Raw genomic sequence first — 20,042 nt, 5'->3', positions numbered from 1 at the left:
ATGAGTATGTGTGTGTAACAGTAGCACAAAGAACACAATAGAAGACATAAATTACAAAGGAATAAGAGGATATATTGCATTTAGAAAGGAAATTTATTCATTCCTTACAACATATCACATAAGTATAAATATATAATATGGATATATGATCTCTAATATATATTTAATCTATCTATAGACAGAGATATTTACACTTCCACATGTAAGTGAAGTAAAGTTAACTGTTCAAAAATTGGTAATGAAGGAAAAACATACCTGTTAATAATTCAGAATGATCAAAGTTGCAGAAGGCTTTCACAGAAGTGTGGAAAGTTGAATTACAGGTGAAATCCACTGCCTATAAACATAAAGTGATGCATTACAAAAATACACACACACAACCCCCAACACATATGGGCTCTATACCAGGTTATGAGAATGGCATTTTAGAGTCATCAAGAACAGCAATCTGAAAATGCCTCCTTGATGTCCAGCAGCAGAGAAAAAAATCTGTTCATTTTGGCAATGGGACAGAGTGGGAGGAGATTTAATTGGAAAAGATTTCGGTAACAAACCAAGAATCCTCAAAATGCAACTTTATGAAAGTAGCTCAAATTCTGGTTGTTGTATATTTTATACCAGTACAGAGAAAAAATAGAAAAGACATTAGGGTATAACAACATGGAATGCTCAAAGATTATGCTGTGACTTTTATATTTTAAAAAAGTATCTTTCATCATGAAAGAGAAATGCATACAGAGTGGTTAGAGCAGAGATCCATAAAATCAAATGTATGAAAGACTAATTGAGGCTCACAATTACTGACAAGTCTCAGATGCAAGTAACAGTTTTTTTACAGAGGCTTCAGTTTTATGCAATTAATTAGCACAATATACTCTGAAGGTCAAATGGTAAAAATGAGGATTACAGAAGGTAGTAAAGCATAAATCATTAAATACTATTAATGTGTTTCATATACTGGAGACTGTCAAATTATTCTCTTCTTGTAGTCTTGCCACACATTCTTTTCAATTGGAGAACAGTTTTTCAGAAATATTACACAGGTAACTAATGACTGTTAGCTTAAAAATGGTTATTTAAATTATTTACTAACAGATGTCCTTTTGAATTATTAATTTCTCTTGGAAGTCTATAAAGCTTTATAATGAGACTAGTTAAATAAATGTTTTAGCTGTGACCCGAGGCAGATTTTTTTTCAAACAGCATACTTCAGCTGATGAAGCTTGAAACCAGAATCTCAGTTCTTCTTGGTACTGTAACCCTCTTTTTGAGTACATAAAGGAATTTTCTACTCATTAGCATACATTTCCATTTATATTTCCAAAAGCAAGTTTCCTTTGTTCATGAGGAAGAAGCAAACAAAAATGACAGAAGTTAATTTTTTTAATGCCTCACAAATTGATTTTATCCAAAGCCACTCTTCCCACACCACATGCACTGAATTGCAATTGCCTGCCATGGCTAAACCATATCTTTATATGGTTCAGTCCATATAAAGATATTATACTAGGAAACTGCTTGTAGGGCTAACCACAGTATTACACAGAAAAAAACTTATTAAAAAAAAAAAGAAAATCACAGAAGTTAAGCAACAAAACTGTTCTAATTTATTTAGTTGAATAGCATGATTTTTTTTTTACATTATTATAGTAAGCATTGTTAGTCTTCATTGTCTGTACCTCTTATTTGGCAATTATGAGAAAAAAATAGGAAAGGGCTTTTGTTTCATCAGTAGCACTTCTATGACAAGTTATGCCTCAAGCATACACAAAGACCCTGCAGCATTCAGATGGGAGGCAAGTAATAATACCACTGCTATCCATGAGTAAAACTTCTATTCTCATACAAAGAATTGCCACTTGAAAGCTGATTGTAGCAAAACTGTGTAAAATACTTGCTCTTTTCCCCAAATAAGTTTGCTTCAAATGAATCACTAAGCAGTTAGGTCACCAAATCTACTGCCATCACAACAGAGAGTTAAGATGTTCTCTCCATGTCTTGACAAGCTTCTTTTGGAAAACTAAAGAAAAAAGTGATAGTCCCAAGTGCTCCTAAAAACTTGAATGGGGCAGGAAAAACTGTACCTGAAAACCACTACATTTTCTAACAGATACCCACAAAAGTACATTTGTTGCAATCTGTTACTTGGAAGATGTTTGTCTAGAAAGCAGCTTGATTTAACGTATTGCAAATGGTGTAAAGAGAATATAAAATAGTCCAAAAGGACCCCATCTAAAGTTTTACAATGTATTTGGTATCAGCTGATCAGATTATGCCATCATTTTCTGTGTGCTGGATGATTTCTACATCCACCTTCCTCAGTTTTCAAGTGGTCCTTGTACATGCTCACAGGAAACTTTTAAAGCCTTACTAAGTCAGCATGTAAAAAACCGAATTACAGAAGAATACTAGTGGTAGTCAATGCCAAAAAACCCAAGCATAAATCTACACTTGGATACTACAGGTGCCTCCTATAGAAGAAAAACATAAGGCCATGCTTTTATGCAGAAATCTTAGCAAATAAGAGCTATTGGGACTTAGTAGAGGATTTTGAAAGGCCTGGAAAAATTAGGAGAAAACAATCTAGATCAGCAAAAGAAAAACTGCAGTAACTAAGGGTAAATACCTCTTCTTTCTCAAACTCTTTTGTATTCTGATGGCAAGGAGTAAAAAAAGCAATACACCAAGTCATAACACTAGCAGGCCTTTACTAATGTCATGCTTTTACTAATGCTATTAACAGAGGAGTTAAATAAAGAATAGACTGAAATTTCCATAAATTGGTAAAAATGAGGATTACAGAAGGCAATAAAGCATAAATCATTAAATACCATGAATGTGTTTCATATATTGAAGGCTGTCAAAATATTCTCTTCTTGTAGTCTTACCACACATTCTTTTCAATTGGAGAACAGTTCTTCAGAAATACTGAAGAATTGCCTGACTTTTCAGACTCAAAAGTCAGACCATTTGTGTCTTCTGTGATGAACAGTTACTAGCACAAGCAAAGGATCTGGACTATGATGTGTTTTCTGAGAAACTGTAGCATATTAACATAGCTCGAGGCAGAACTGAAGCAAAAGACAATTGGAGACTCGTGACAACAATCAAAGCAGCAGCACTTTGCAACACAGTATCAGTTCTGTAACGTTCTTAATCTTTTTAAAATAAAAGTTTTACTTCTAAAATACTCAATTACTGAAAAAAGCAACAAACAATTGAAAATCAGAAGGCATCACTTTTCAGACAAACAATAGACATTTTTAATAGACACATGCCTGGCTAAATGCAATTTGAGCCTCCTCTGCTTTTACACGGATAAAATTATAATGAACTTCACTTAAAACTCTCAGATGAGGAAATAAATCAGGTGCACATTTAATATATGAATTCTTAGAACAAGATTAAGTCAGTGTCCAATCCTCAATATTTCCATGCATAGAAAAAAGCTTACAAAATTCTTCCTTCAGCCCAGTTTCTAAAGTCCCAGTTTAAAAATATAGGTCAAGTTACCTATTGCCTCCAAACTTTCTCAAAGTCAGCTCAAATAGTGCAAGCCTGACCCATTTTGAGTGGGCTCTTCAAAACTAACTAAAATTAATCAGGTGGCTGCATCACTTTTCAATAAATATCTTTTTCTGCATTAAAGGTCTTGCATATTAAATATATTAGCATTTGAATTCCATACTCAGAGAAGATTGATGTGAAGAACTCACAGGCACTTGGGGTTCACTAGTCAGCTCCATGTAGATTAGTGCTTTATGTGTTTTATTTAATAATTGCTAGAGTAAAGAAGTATTAATATAAAGGTTGAGCGCAACAGAAAAATCACTATTTGTTTCTGATCACTATTCATTAGTTTCATTGAAGGAAAACAGAAACATTAAAAATCAGAATATATACATTTACTATTATAATTACTATACAAATTCCTTCTTTTGACAACCTAAACAATGAAAATTAACTCAATTCTAGTATCTTCTCTTGTTAGTACTTGAAACAGAGGAATGGGGAACAGTTGGGAACAAACATTCCCTACTTAGTAAAACTGACCCATACACTATACAATGTGGGAATGTCCATTGGAAAATCATCTTGCAAATTCCATCCAAATATTTCAGGACAATATTTCTACTCTAAAAGTCCAATTTTCTGAGATATTTTTAAAAGTAGCTTCATTCAGATTATTAAGCAATATTATTGTGAAAATCACTTATGAGGGATTTCTGATGATTTACTGTCTTTTTTTTTGGCTGAGCCTGCCAAAACAAATATTATTGTAGCAAAATTTGGCATATATTAGTCCTCTCTAGATTTCTGCTAATACATTTCCAAGTCTTTCAGGTACAAATAAAGCAAATCTCTTAATATACCCACCACAGATTTTCTCTGAGGATATCTATTATGAGAAATTCAAGAGAAGTCCACTGATAAGACGAGCTGCTCAGGTAAAAGGACTTTTATAGCCTGAAAACTGCTATCTATAATCTTGGCACTTTGATCTCTCAGAATATGAACTAATGTATCTGGAATGTAGCTCATTATTAATAGTTAAATATCTTTAAATGGAGCAGCTTTGAAGATCACTTCCAATATCAATACCTTGCATTTATACAGGGCTTTCATTTTCAAGGACAATGGTACATTGTCCCTGAATCATGCATATGCACACAGATACAGAGACTTTTATTTACATTCAAACACATCATTAAGATTAGAAATATGTATCCATTTCAAAATAAATATAAATGCATAATCTATCAGCTTACATATAGTTTTTGAGATTTCAATATATAAGCCTAGGTGACAGCCCAAAGTATAATCACAAATATCAATGTAGTTGTAGCAATTAATTGTGGAGAACATCATCCAGTGTTCTCTGTCAAAAGATGACTTCTGTACAGAAAATAAACAAAACAACGTTCATTTTTTAACGGGTTCTGAAAATAAGGGGGAAAGCTTTATCTTTTACAGAGGAATCTTCTACAAAATACCATTTGCAACATTTTACTTAACACAGGATAGACATTTCAGTCAATTCAAATCTTCACAGACTCACTTCTGTTGATCCTTAAAAATTTCCACCAGGTTATTTTTAAATGAGATACAGTGGCCAGAGATTTATACCAGACAAAAATCAACAAAAAAAAATCTATTAAAGACAAAACCAAGAAGTTCTGCTCAAAGATTTCTGATATAGCAAGCAGCACAAGTTCCCCTTCATTTAAATTGATTATACTTGCTATGCAATATTCCAAAGGTACATTGTCTTGTAATTTACTTCTTTTCCTAAACCTTTTCCTAAACAAACATAGGTTAACCTTTTCCTAAACACCATCTTATGGCTTCCAAACAGGGAGGGCAAAATCCCTCCAGCACTGAAGCAAAAAGGAACTTCATTACCAACTTTAATGGTAATAAAAACAACTTTTTGTTGATATCATCTCTTGAACTAAGGAAAGCTGAAAGGAGCTGAATTTATTACTTATTTAAATAACCACACTTTTAGCAGTTGATCTGTTTTTTTAGACATTGCACCTTTGTAAAAGATTATTTTCCCATTATTGCTGTAAGAGCCTTCCACAAGCCAACATTTGCAGTATTGCATCCTATTTCCAAGTGTAATGACCCTCAAAATTCAAGATTGATTTTGGCTTTATTCTGATCAATACTAATCTCCAAGATATATTTGACTTCGCACTGACCTAAACAAAAAGGTCACTATCTGTGTATTAGTCAATCTCCAAAACATTTATTAAATTAATTTCAGAGACCACAAAAGGTATATTATTACAACTGTTTCTATCTGGGATTTCTATCCATCATCCTTTACATGCAACTGATAATCCACATAATCACATTGTCACTCTAGTGGATTTCTCAGAACATCTTGATCTGTCCTCAATTATTTTAAGATTCATCTTTCTTGTATTTATCTAATTGGAGGAACACCATCATATTATATAGTTACTGAATTACTGGAATCCAGTCTTACACACATTAAAGTCAGTGGGAGAATATATCTCCCTTCAGTGACAAAACTGAGCTCTTAAAGACTTGGGGGGAATATAAAATATTGCGTTAATACTTTAGGTCCCCCTGAAAGAAAAGCAGGCAAAATACTTTGACTAGCATATTTTTTAAAGAAAATTCACAGCACCCAGAAGCATATTTCTATAATGCTCATTTTTTAAAAATATAGATTTCTGACTAGTTTCTTAATTTATTGGCTAATTTCAAAGTAAGACTGTAAAAACTATACATGCATTAAGGAAACGGAAAACATAATAAAATTGTTACTAACTGATCTGAGGTAGACTTCTCCTCACTTTTATTATCTTCCCTCAAACAAACAAAAAAAAAGCATAAAGCTTAGAAAAACACAAAGAAAAGAGAAAGATCAATAAATATAGGATATAATAATTTTTAAAATTAAAATTAGTAAATTCATTTAACGCCTTTTTTGTTCTTGTTATGATATGCAGTTTTGCCTCCCAAGGACATTACAAATTTCAATAGAATTATCTGCATTTCTGATAGATAGCACAATTCAATATTTGCATAGTAAAGACCCCATATAGTACATAATACATTACTTGAGGCAAGAACCATGTGTTTATTTCCTCCTTCAGGTGGAAAGAAATTAAATTAAATAATTTTATAACCCAGCTAAAATTTTAAGCTACAGTAATACTAAAGACTCCATGAAATTTCTGTCCAGAAGTATTATTAAAAACCAAGTACTTGTAAGTTACCCATGTATACTTCAATATAATTCTATGAGACCCTATACACTTAGAATTTTCACCCAGCAGATGCATTTGCTTAAAAATTCAAATATAAGCTTTCCACTGCCTCTGGAGTTGCAGACACTAAAAGACATAAGAGTAGGTGAAATAAAGTGAATAGTGAATAAAAGGGAGATGTTACTTAATTAAAAATAAAACCAAAAGAGCGGACAGTAACCAAGACAATGGATACAAATAGCCAGAGAGGAGGCAATTAATTTCATAAACATAACAAAAAAAAAAAATCATCCAGGTCTCCTAACCATGGCATAAATATGAGTCTCACAGCTATTTTCACTCTGGCTCAGGTTAACATGCCCCTATTTCAAACTCAACTGTTTGATGACTTTTAGACTTCCACTTCCATACTGCTACCACCATCACATCTTGGGCCAGGGAAGAGAGAAAGACTTCCAGCTGGATTCTACTTAAAATTACTCATGTAAGGTATCTTTCTACTAAATAAAATTACATTAGAAGTAAACCTTTTTCTACCCAAACAGACAAACAAGTGGTCCCACAGTATACAGTTTACCTAAGGAGCCTCCGAGGGACAGAGCAGTGTCTGGCAAACTTTGACATCCTGACTTGAAGCAGGAAGAGTACAGCACATATTCTGCTATGGTTGCTAAATGGATTCAAAAGACTTCTCTAAGGAACAAGAGAGATAAAGAGAAGCCTGTGCTATTGTCTGAAATGTGAGTGGTTCCACCAGAGATGCCAGCATGCTACACAAAAGCAAAATTACACTCTCTTACACACAACATAAAATGAGAGACAAAAAAGCCAACAAGATTTGGTAGATTTTAAACTTGTATTTTATTTTAAAATTGTCATTTTTAGCAGAATTTTAGCTCCACAAACTACTACATTCACTTTCTTCGCTGCCCTTGGTATGTGAGGGTGACAGAAGAATGCCTAAAAATGTCTCCATTGGCCATTTTTTCATATTCCTTTATAAAATGGCTCTCACTTGAAAACATTTTGAATATTATTTGTTTTCAGAAGAAATTTATAGGAGTGTATAAGGCCATTCAGAGGAAGAGCCAGACCTAAGCACAGGCTGAGGAGTGAGAGAGCAGAAGAGATTTATGTCCCACTTCAGAGAGCCCAGAGGGCTGCTGAAGCAAAGGCAAGAGAACCAAGAATAGAAAGGCAGGCTGCACACAATGCAGCTTGAGCCTGCTAAGAAGCAGCAAGCAGCTTATAGCTGACATAGAAGAACAATCACTCAAGAGGAGTTGAACAGTGGCAAGCACCAAAAAACAATGAAGAGTTTCTGAAGCTTCATGATAAACATCCTGAAAGGAGAGATGGACTGGCATGCTGCATGGCATGATATTTAAAGCTTTGACACAAGCTAAATGCAAACACTCCCTGGGCACATATAATCCCTTCTGGAAAAATAGACAAACTCCATCTCAAAAGTCCTGCAGTACTTCCCAACCACTCTCTGCTGCCTCTGGGTGTTCCACAACCCATGTGTTCCTACAGGAGGATGTTCTCCAAATTTCTGCAAGACAATTTTTTCAAGGGTAGCACTTAGTTGTTCTCCTGACAGCAATGTTCTTTACCAAAAGCCTCTGGTTCCCTTCTGTTGATGCTCCCCCAAGTTTGCAGATGGAGTCTATGTCCTACATAGCTTTCATTTCACTTGGTCAAACAAATCAGGACCTCTTTTATCTCCTCATGACCAGACCATCCTATTAGCCCTGTACAGCACCTGACCCAATTTCAGCTGTTTCTTCTTGAAGATGAGTGATCAGAAAATTTCCTCTCATCATAAAGTGTGAGTTTATACTATTATTTTTATCAAATATTTCAGAACCCTCTTTACACAGGCATCATAAGGTTAGATTTTACTTTTTCCACTGCTACTTTATTTTGACCATTCAGGTGAATATTTCCTTTCTTTCTTCTCCAAGTTTCTATCACAGAACAAATCTTATAAAGGTTATATATTCATATATGAATATGAAGATAATGAATTAACTACAGCACCATTCAAACACCTCAACTTCAGCAACTTGAATATTTAACATCATTGCCAAATATACAACAGAGGAGATAAGGACAACTGTGGAAAGAGAGACTTGGTTTTCATACATAAATTTCAAGAAAGCTCTTATATATCCATACACCATCAGCCAACCATATGAAAGTTAAAGGGGATATTCCTGTGCTACAAAAGTAATTTTCTACTTGTAATACGCAAATTATTTCCAAGTGGTCTAACACACAAATTAAGAAAAACTAGCCTGCTGAAACCAAAATTTACATGGCAAATTGACTCTACTGTAAAATTGCCCATCGTCTGTGAATGAAATAAATGTGACAACCACTTCTTATATTATTTGGATACCTTCCCTGTACGTGGTAATTTGAGTTGAGGACACAGTTTTGACAGGCATTCTATGCTTATGATAAACTAACAGCTCAAAGAAGATATTGAATATATTTAGCTCATGAATAGTTTTGCATTTGAGAGGAAGAGTAACTTTTACAGCAGCACAATCCATCATAGCAGACTGAAACCTGTGATCTGTGTGAATAATAGCATTCTAGGCTCAACATTTCCTGCATCTCCTTCACAAGACATTTCATCCTGGTTTCAACCTCTGTCAGGTAAAAGTATTAAGCACAAAATAAAGTAAATGAAAAAGCAAAGACTTTTTTCAAATTATTAAAGTATGAAATTCTAGGATATCTTTTATATTATCTACAATTTTACTTGTCAGTCTAACAAAATAGAGCTGGAAAATGTAGACTGCTATGGTTAAAAATCAATTTAATACAGTTTTCAGCTGTTAAAACAAGAACTTTTTTTTTTTCCTGATTACATTCCAAATACACTTGGGATATTGATTAACTAGTGATTAAGTGTGATAAACCAATGACTTACACCTTTAAAATTTAAAGCAGTCAGGAAGGCATAAGTGAAAGGGTATTTCACCTGACACACATTGACCGAAAGAATTACAAAGAATGGAAAGCCTGGGATTGTAGTACTTCAACTGAATTCTTTATTCAGTAAAAATTTTAGTATCATATACAATCTAGTCAATAAAGTTATCCCTTTTTCTACTGCCCACATTACTGTTGCAATAGGATCCAAATAAAGACTTTGTTGTTCTCTTGTGGATTTGGATGGCAGGCCTGACTGCAGCAATCCTAGATCACTCCCTCCAGCTATTATGACCAGCTGTGACAGATACACTACATATGATTGCTGTAATATATGGTACACTGGTGTGATATATAGCCTATAGAAGTGCTATGTCAGAGTATTATCACTTTGTCAGCTTCCCACTACTCCTCCTTGTCATAAAATGCACAATGTGGGAAGATAAATGTGGAATCCAAGTGCCTAACCACAGCTGGAATTTCTGGTATTTTGTACTGCCCAGGAAAATGAATTGTAAAACATCAGAAATAATTTGGTAGTTGCAAAGATACTCTAAATTCCTTTGTTTACAAAAGTAAGCCCCTAACAGTATAAATACTTAATCTGTTCCAAGGAGACAAAGTAGTGATGAGTGAGAGCCCTTACCATCTCACCAGAAAACTTGCATTACTCCAGAGTAGTGCCATAAAACCAATGGAACATCCGACAGCTTAACAAAAAGAAACATCTCTACAGTCCTTCTGGATCTCAAGTCAAAAGAGGACTCACAAAATTAACCAGTCACATAAGCTTGGATTTTTTAAGAATGTCTTCAAATATTATCTCATGTTATACCAATGGCCTTAAGAGAAAGTGAGTCATTCCAAAATAAAGTCAACAGTATAGCTGAAATGGGAACAAGCCATGGACAATGTGTACCTAAGAAAATCACCTGCTCCCAGAGCACAGCATCATGTTCTCAAGCGACTTTCATAACATTTGTCCCCAACTGTCTTCCAGATACTCTCAAAGAGACCTCCTAGAAAAAAGAAAAACAGCTTTTTCAATAAAGTCTTTGGAAAACAGAACTAAAGCCAGGAAAGGACAATACAGGTCCTGTGACCTAAACATAAGCAGCAAATTATTTTCATATGTTATCTTACAGACATTAAAACTAAAGGCTGACCTGATCAATTTTTATAAAGTAGACATTTTAGTGAAGTATAAGTCTGTTAAACCAGCTTTCTTCAGTGCAGCTTCTTTGAACTTAGTGTTAATTTATCAATTGTTAGATGTAGCCACATCAGAAAATTCACTCAGAATTAAGCCTCCCAATCTCAGTGTTAGACATGAAATAGTTCATACAACATAGAAAGCCACATCCATAACCCAGAACCACTTTTTTTCAGTTTCTATAATAACACAGATTTACATTTCACTTAGGTTGAATTATTAAAAGCGACTTGAATTTAACTTTATGCCAACAGCCTTTACAAGAGTTATTTTCTTTCTTAATTATATCCTGTTCTTTAAATTCCTTTTGTTTGTTTAAGAGAGCCCCAGAAGTCGCCTAAGCGTATGCGATATGCCTGTCCCCACGCCCTCTGGTCTCTTTACAGATGCCGCTTCGCTACTCCTGCAGCATCAGCTCCGCCGGTCCCGTTACAAAACGCACGTCAGGAGCAGCACCGAGCGCTCCCAGGCGCGGAGCGGTACTGCTGCGTGTTTAAAGGGCGCAACTACAGCCCTGCTCCTACAGCACGCACAAATTAACCTGACAAACGAGAGCCTTTTTTCTTAAAATATCAATTATTTGCTTCACAAAGTACACTGACAGCTTCAGTCCCGGGCCAAAGGCTCGCTCACAGGGCGCTAGGCAAACTCGTTCTGATGACCCTTTTACTTTTTATAGGCATGGCTTCACGTCATGCCTTTTCGCTTTGCCTCCCCACCAAGAGCGTATCCACAGCTGAGCAGCTGTGCTGAGTGCTAAACTCTGCGTGACACCTACAAGATCTCTGAGCAAACAGTTTTCCCAGCCTCCCGCCCGGCCCCTTCGCAGCTCCACGTCGGGAACAGCCAGGATGCGGCAACTCCCAGGCGGTCGCAGCCGCGCCGGGGCAAGCGGGGAGGCGGCAGCGGGGCAGGGTCCGGGTGCGACCGAGCCGAGCGGAGAGGAGAGAGCGAAGGGGAGGACGCAGGTGGGAGCCCGGCTCCGCGGCCGCCCGCAAGCAGCTGCCCGCCCCATCCCCGCACCGCCCTGCGGCGGCTCCGCGCCCGCGGAGGGCAGACGCTGCCCCGGAGCGGGAGGACGCCGCAGCCCGGCTGCCTGAGCGCCCGCCCGCCGCACTCACCGCCCCTCGCCGCTCCGCTGCCCGCGCCGGGACGCGGCGCTGGCACCTCCCTCCCTCCTTCCCTCCTGCGGCGGGGCGGAGGCTCCGCGGCCCCGGTGCCCCGCGCCGCCCACGCCGCCTTCCGCGGGCCTCCACCCGCCCCCGGCATCACGCGGCCGCCCCTCCCCGGGAGCCAGCGGCTCCATCCGCAATGCAGCTGCGGCCGCCCTCTCGCCTTCTCCCGGCCGTCCTCCTCCGCCCGGCCCGTGCGGGCACCTGCCGCTGCCCCTCGGCTGCGGGATCGGGAGCGGCGCGCCCGGGCCCGGCCCCCGCCCGCGGGCGGCACCGCGCCCGCTCCCACGGCCGCGGAGCTCCCGGCGCCCCGACACGGGTGTCAGACAGCGGCGAGAGACGGGAGGGGGGAAAAAGACACACACACGCACAAAAAGGAATAATAAAGAAAGAAGAATAAAAGAGGGGGTGGGGTGGGGGTGAGGAAAGGGTGTTAAAGGGTGTTCTTTCCAAACAGAGTTTTGCGGGTTCTTTCTACCCCCCACAAACCTATTACTGCGGCGGACCCCTGGGACCAGCCGAGATTAATTGCTCTGTGTTATGAAGAAAATGATAGATGACATTAATCAGGGAAGTTGTAAGTCATCCACGTTTGTAGATGGAATTTGGAGATTAGCTGGGACAGATGGCAGGCAAACACTGCGCTCTCCAGGTCTGGCGTAAATCATCGATGTCTGGAATTATTAAACAGTCAATGACAGAACCTCATACGTTTTCCTGAAGTGTATCTTAGAAAGACAAATATTCACTTAATATCATGAAAAGCTTTTCCAATCATTGTTACATTTCTCGTTCTAAATAATGGAAATATTTGATTTTCCTTTCTGGATGTCAGAAACTTCAAGCCCAGAAAATAAACTAGACTCTTCACACCTCTTGTCCTTCAGGACATGGATGAGAAGCAAAGCCAGGCAAACAAGTACTGAAACCACTGCTTTAATGCCCTTTCTGAAATAAGCAGAAAAAGTTGCTGGTTAATAGGCTTGTCTTGGTATCTCCAGCAGATTAACTTTATTTGCAGTAACTACTGCAGCAAAATATTTTTATTTAGGTTTTCTTTTTCTTCATTCACTTTGAGGAAAGGAGTGAATCAATGCAACTTTTATTCATAACTCCTAAAGGAACATTAGACATTCTGTGTAATCTAAATAGTCCAAGTGGAGAGAAGAACTTTTCCTATTTGTCTCCCCTATTTTTTTTCCCCATAGCAAAAATGAGTTATGGTATGATCAACTTCAGTAAATCTTCCATGGTAACATATTGATTGATGTGTCAAATGCATGTGTAAACATAAGCTTAGCCCCAATACCTATGACTGAGTAATTGTAAGCTTGATTGCATGTCCTGCAATAATGTGATCAATCTACAGCAATATTCAGAATTTTACAGAAACCTGCTCTATAAATCCAATAATGGTATCTGTTCTATCACATTAGCAAGATCACTGTTCAAAACAGAGTTTACAATAGTCATTTAAAAAATATTGAAATATTAACTCCTTACATGTAAACTAAATGTTCACCAGGCTTACCAGTTTAATATCCATTATTAAAAGCTTATTTTAGAAAAATAATTGTGATTTTTATTAGATTTAGGAAAACCAATGTACAAAATATCAAATGTGCCTTCTTTTTAAAAATCTGCATTTGGATTTTTTTGAGCACTCTACCCTGAATCATCTTTAAAATGCTTCAGTATGTGATGTAGAAACATCCTTGCACACAAGTATTGCCTTTCCTAACTTTGCTGCAAACTCTAGGGAAAATCAGGTTTAACTTGTTTATTTTTTAAATCACAAGGGCAAAGCTAATACTTCAAGTGGAGAACCACATCATTGCTATAACTTAGAAATAGCACTATCTACAATCAGCAAGATACTTAATATAATTTAGGTTGATAAGAGATGATATGGTTCAACTCCCTCCTCAAGGCAGTACAACTTCAAAGCTAGATCAGCTTCCTTAGCACCTTGTCCAGGCTAGTTTCAAAAATCCCCAAGAATGGGGATTCCAGCTTTTCTGGGAAAATTTTTCAATTTTGACTATTGCTTACTGCTTTTGTTTTTCCTAATAAGAATTTATCTTGCTGCAGCTCGGATCTGTTGCCTCTCATCCTTTCTTGGGGCACCTGAGAAGAGTGTGGTTCTGTGTCCCCTGTAAGCACCCCCTCAGTAGTTGAAGACGGCAATTACAGCCTCCACCTTGACCTTCTTTTCTTCAGAACTCTCAGAAATATTATTAACCTTTCATGAATTCACCACTCTTTCCTTATTTCTTTTTTTTTTTAATAAATCACACCAAATTTAATATTGTAAGGCAAAACTCTTATTTTGGGGGATTTTTTCCCCTTATCTTTCAGAGTATTAAAAATTGATAGGCAAAATGGCTCGTCCCTCTTCTAAATGGGGTACTCATGACAAATCCTACAAGAATCAGCATGGTCAAATTAAAACTTCATCCTCAATTCCTATTTCTATTTGAAAGGGCAAAGATAAAGGTCAAAGTAATTTCTATCCCATTTGGCTGTACAAGTTGGTCATATGGTAACTTTAAGGGTATCAGCACTACCTATAGAGCAGACTGAGTTTCCCAAGCCTAACCTAAAGAAATGTTTAATACCAAATATTAGGATTTTGCTCCAACCATAGTAACTTTTGCCTGAGATGAAGTTTAGCTATATTTGAAAACTAATAATATTTTTATGCATGTGCACAGCCACAGGGCTTGCTCTGAGATAGGCCATGAATTGAAGCTGTCAGGGGCAGTAGCACAGAGAGAAGCTGAGAAAGGGAACAACAGGCAAAAAGGGTAGTCTAGGTTGAAACTCCTCCCTTTTGTTCACAAAAGCTCTGGTTTGTCCTCCATCTCAGCAAAAGAGAAAACTAGGATTTCTACTCATTGTGTTCATATAAAAGTATTTGACATGTTTACCAGTATGGTCCTTAACATTATCTGTATTTTACCTTATTCTCTATTTTTTCACTGCACAAATTATATGCTCTTTATATATACACATATATGTGTCTTACAAAAAATGCATATAAGGTAAATAATCTTAAGCATCTCATGGATACAGACATTCTTGTTTGAAAGAATCCTCATTTCATACTACAACCAAGCTACAGCTATACCTGAAATGTAATATTCTGTTAGGCTCCAGAATCACCATCACATGCTAAAGAAATATATCAGCCCTTGCAAGGTAGGCTTGTAATTTGGTTTGTGTGGTTTTTTTCAGACCATTTAAAGCAAACTAAGGATGAGAAAATAAATTGGTTTAAATGTTCTGTGGGACTTTAAAGAAAAACCTTCATAAATCTGAACTTCTGAAACCTTTCAAAAGTTTTGTAATCATGCAAAAAATAAATGGTGAAAAAATTATCTCTAAGAGACTTGACAACTGAAAATACATGTTCACAGTCAAGGAAGTAAACCATCCAACAAATTGGAATGCAGTAAGGAAGCTCTTGCCTCTGTTCAGCAATGCTGTGATAAATTGACTGAGTTGTCACTATTTTACACATCCTATGCTTTATGTGACATTAATTAGATATTCCAGCATGCAGAAGTCTATTCAAGAAATCACCAGCACAGCAGAGCCAAACTGGCATTCCTGTTCCATCTAGAAAGCTTTAATTTCCTAGTGCTATGTGGGCACAGACAACGCACACAACTACACCCCTGATTACAGAGAAGCATTTAAGGCAAAACTGATGAAGCGCAGACAGATTTTCATTGTCCATGCCTAACATGCAGCTCAGACTTACCTGCTCTTTTCCAAACCATTATCTCCTAGCTTTATTTTAAATTTTTAATTTTTTATTTTAAAATCAAATACAAGTTATTATGGAATAAAGGTATTTTTCTTTTCTTTATGTGAAACATTATCCCTAACACAAAATCAAATATCTAGTAATTTTTTTTTTTTATTCACAGACTACTCCTTACAAATTTAAGCAATAGGGCAGTTTGAAGGCATTCCCTTGGTATTTTGGCCACATGTCCTAAAACAGAAGAAGATGAAATAATGCTTATTTTTCTATTTATAGATGCCATCTCTTAGTTTCCCTAACAAATTAGCATCTTTAAAAAGGAGAATTCTGCTGGAGAATTTTCTTTTCCTAGGATACCATTTGAATGGCTAGCAGCATATTTGATCTACTAGAAATAACTATAAAAAATATATTTTAATTAAAATAAACTTTCAATATTTCTGTTCAAATCCAGTTTTCTGTGTATTCCCTAAAAACTGAATACCTGAAAGTACTGGGATATAAACCAGTCATTGACAAAAGTCCTGCCCTGCCATAAAGGCTTACCTTAGGAGAACTGATACTTAAAGCAGCTATTAAGAAAGATATCATTATATTTTATATCCACCACCAACTCCAGCAATGAGGAGAGCAATGAGTATTTACAGCTATCAAGAGTAAGAAATATGCAGAGCTTTGGGACAGGAGGAAAGGCTGAAGACACCAGGCAGGAAAGGGAGAAAGAAGTCCCTGAAATCAGATTGCCAAGGAATATGAAAGGGCAGAACAGCAATGGGGTGCACAAAGGGGCTGCTGGGATCTGAGAACATTTATGTAAGTGTAGGAAGAAAATGTTTCAGAACAGAACTAGATAATATTTAATTTTTTTAATCCCTATGGGGATTTATGTTCTGAGGTAAATTTATTTTGCCTAAGGCCTGCAAGCCTTGCTATTAAAAGCTTTATGCAACAAGCAGTGAAAATTTTATTCATATCAGTGAGGTTAATAGAACCATTCCAACACTGATGCTTTAAGAAATTGAAAGAGGAAATAAAGTTAGGAGCATCCATTTCAATTTGTACCTGTGATCCTCTGTGCTTGCCATGCCAATAAGCACATTTGGTCTCTTGAAGGAAATCTTATACTGTCTCTCCCAGCAATGTGTTTTGAGTACATTCCTAGGAACAGGACAGGATGGCACACAGCTGCTGCAGGAGACTCATAGGAATGTCAGTTGTCAGTGAGATGGGACAGCTCAAAATCTACCCTACCTCTACTATTGAAGAAATGTTATTAATTTAATGAAGATTTCAATATATTTTTTTCAAAGGTATGTATGTCTCTGATCATATATATTCCACAAAAAGAAGTAGATTGTTTCATCCCAAGTCAATGTCAGTATTTTACCTCACCTCTCCCTTGCTTTATGCTGAAGGTATAAGAAGTGTGAGGAGAACATTCTGCTCCAGCATTCACACTCCTGGAACATACTCTGCACTGGACTTCTGCTCTTCTTTCACAATTACTTACATGGAAATTTGAAGCTCTACCATTCCCTGTACATTCAACATATACTAAATAAAAGCATATCAACTTCAGCATTATAAAACCTGACAAGAACCTTTATTGCACAACTTTATTACATTTGCAATGCCTGTATAAAACACCAGCTGTATATCACCTTTATTTAATAATAATGAACCTTCTTAACATTAGTTATCTACTAAACAGAGACATTTTTTTGCCAATTTCATGTTTACACTGGCATTAAACTGACAAGGAATAATTTACTGAAACATTCTCTTTGCTCAATTTTTTTCAGTATAGTTTGGAGACTAGAGAAACTCCAGGGAGCTGGCAATTTGAAAACTAAAGGTCAATTTCTGTTAACAAAAGCAGAATTTACATAGAAGGAAGAAATTTACATGAAAAGCTGGCCCTCTGTGAACTAATTGCTCATTACTCTCATCATCCCTTAGGAAAGATGTGGATAATCCCATTTCAAGACATATAGCATAACTGAAATTATGACAGAATGAACAAGGCCTGAATCTACTACAAAGGGCTCCATATCAAAGGCAGAAAGGACACAATTCATAGCTAAGTCAGGAACTGTAAAAATCCAGTCTCGATGAAGTAGAATAGGGTAAAATTTTCCCAATTTTGCCTGTAAAGAGCTAAAAATGTATCCCAATCCTTACGCTAAAAATGTATCCCATCCTTAAGTGTCCTGGCAAAAATCCACTAGTTCATCAATAAGAAGAAATGTAACATCACTCAGTGAACCCTTCCAATTAACTACTTTTCTTTCAAGGGAATCCACTCATTAGAGCTATATGGAATAAGATCATGCTATTTGGCCCCGGGAGCAGATGTGGTGAGAAAAGTTCATGTAGGCTTTCATTTCTTTCAGCTTTTAGCCATATAAATTATTTTTTTTCAAGTAGAGCAAATACCTGATGTCTATGCAGAGCTGTATAAGTGGTATGCTTTACATAAAATTTTATTGCATTTGGTCTGACAACATAAATGTTTATGGGTTATGGGTTAAAAGCAGCTGGGATGGGACTTGGGACAAGCCTTGCTTTCTCCACGGCTTCTAACCTACCCAAGTCATGCTGTCACTAAGACATATGAACTCATTATGACCATTAGAAGTGGTTATTTTTTTATGCACCACAATATAGAAAACATAATTTTCAATTTTAAACTTCATATGTCCTCTCCTGGATAGTGTTGCTCAGGAATGGCCAAATGCAGACCACATCTCACTGTGATTTTGGCTCAGAAAAATGGCTCATTATTCCAAGGGACACAATCAAGAGATGGTGTATCTGTCAAATAGGAATTATTTTCCTCAGTGAGTTTTTCATTTGCACTTTACTATCAATTTCACTGTGATAATACTTTTTTTACAAAAGATGACCATTTTCTAGTAGACTGCAATGTTACATACCATACACAAATACTAACTTTGTGATTTTTCAATACAGCATTATTCCAACGCTCATTATTCCAATCCTCAGAAAATAAGTCATGTTGTCTAAGCCATCTTGATCATTGATACAGCATAAACTGTCATGGTATAGAACAGTCATAAAGAATTATTTGTGAAATAATTCCATTATTTGTGAAATGGTCCATAAAGAATTCTTTATCCACATAAAGAAATGTGGATATGGAGTACTTAGTACATTTTTTAGACTATGTAGAATATAAAAACATTTTGTGCTGTAGTATTCAAAGACATTTTACTGTCATACACAGTGCTGTCATGCTTTAAACTGGTATCACAGAGGTATTACCAGAAGGATATATCATAATAAAAATTGCCCAGCAGAAATGGTTGCAGAGCTATGTTTGTATATTCTAAAATCCCTTGGGGAAAAAAAAAAAAAAACAAACAACTGTGCATGTCTAGTCTTATGACTGGGTCTTCTGAAACCTTAGGGAATTTTCCTTTCATAACTATAGAAATATGACTTCCTGACTATAGAAATAGAATATTTGGGGGTTGGTGGTTTGTTTTTGGGTGGTTTGTTTGTTTTTGTTTGTTGGTTTGGATTTTGTTGAGGTTTTTTGTTTTGGTTTTTTTTTTGGGGGGGGGGAATTTCTTTTCAAATTTTATTCAGATCAGAGTTGGGCTTGTTTGTTTTGAATCAGGGTAATAAGGTCACAGCATGTAATGAAAGCATAGGTGTAGCTAAGAGAAAAGGCAAGAATAACTCATCTTCTTTTATCCTACACAAAATTCTGTTCACAAGCACTACAACCAAAATCAGTAGCATTATCTAAAATGGAGTGAAGGTGTCAAAAAAGGGATTTATAAAACATAAGTAAATAATAAAGCCTCTCATCCTTGAAGTTCAAAGCAAGTTTCCTGATTTGAGGAGGATATTAATTCTTTGCTGCCATGTCTGAAATGCCCTGAGATTGCCTCAGTAGGTCAGAGCATGGTGCTAATGACCCCAAGGGTCTGGATTCAATGATCCTTGTGGGTCCTTTCTGACTCAGAATATTCTGTGATCCTTTGCTTTGCTCACCAATTCTAGACCAAAATCTGGCTATACTTGCACCTGTCATCCCAGGCTTGGTTCTAGTCACTTCAGTCAGCTCATGTAGATGTATTTCCACATTTGAAAGCCAGAAATATTGGCTGATAAGCCACACAGATGTTTCTAACCTAACTAATTACAGAAATTTAATTTCTGAG

At 36.7% G+C, this 20,042-nt stretch overlaps 1 protein-coding gene across 1 annotated transcript in view; it reads right to left on the bottom strand.

Annotated features, from left to right (window-relative positions):
* Positions 1 to 12,088, bottom strand: part of THSD7A (thrombospondin type 1 domain containing 7A) — a 264,728-nt gene extending 252,640 nt beyond the window's left edge. The window contains exons 1-3 of the mRNA XM_021538341.2: positions 12,027 to 12,088; positions 10,612 to 10,711; positions 256 to 337 (exon numbers count right to left, since the gene is read on the bottom strand). The gene's annotated coding sequence lies outside the window, so the exon portion shown is untranslated. The remainder of the gene's footprint in view (positions 1 to 255; positions 338 to 10,611; positions 10,712 to 12,026) is intronic.
* Positions 12,089 to 20,042: the final 7,954 nt, after the last annotated feature.

Source organism: Lonchura striata, chromosome 1 (assembly GCF_046129695.1).
Source record: "Lonchura striata isolate bLonStr1 chromosome 1, bLonStr1.mat, whole genome shotgun sequence".
Taxonomy (NCBI): Eukaryota; Metazoa; Chordata; class Aves; order Passeriformes; family Estrildidae; genus Lonchura; species Lonchura striata.
This window is presented reverse-complemented; position numbering and strand designations above follow the sequence as displayed.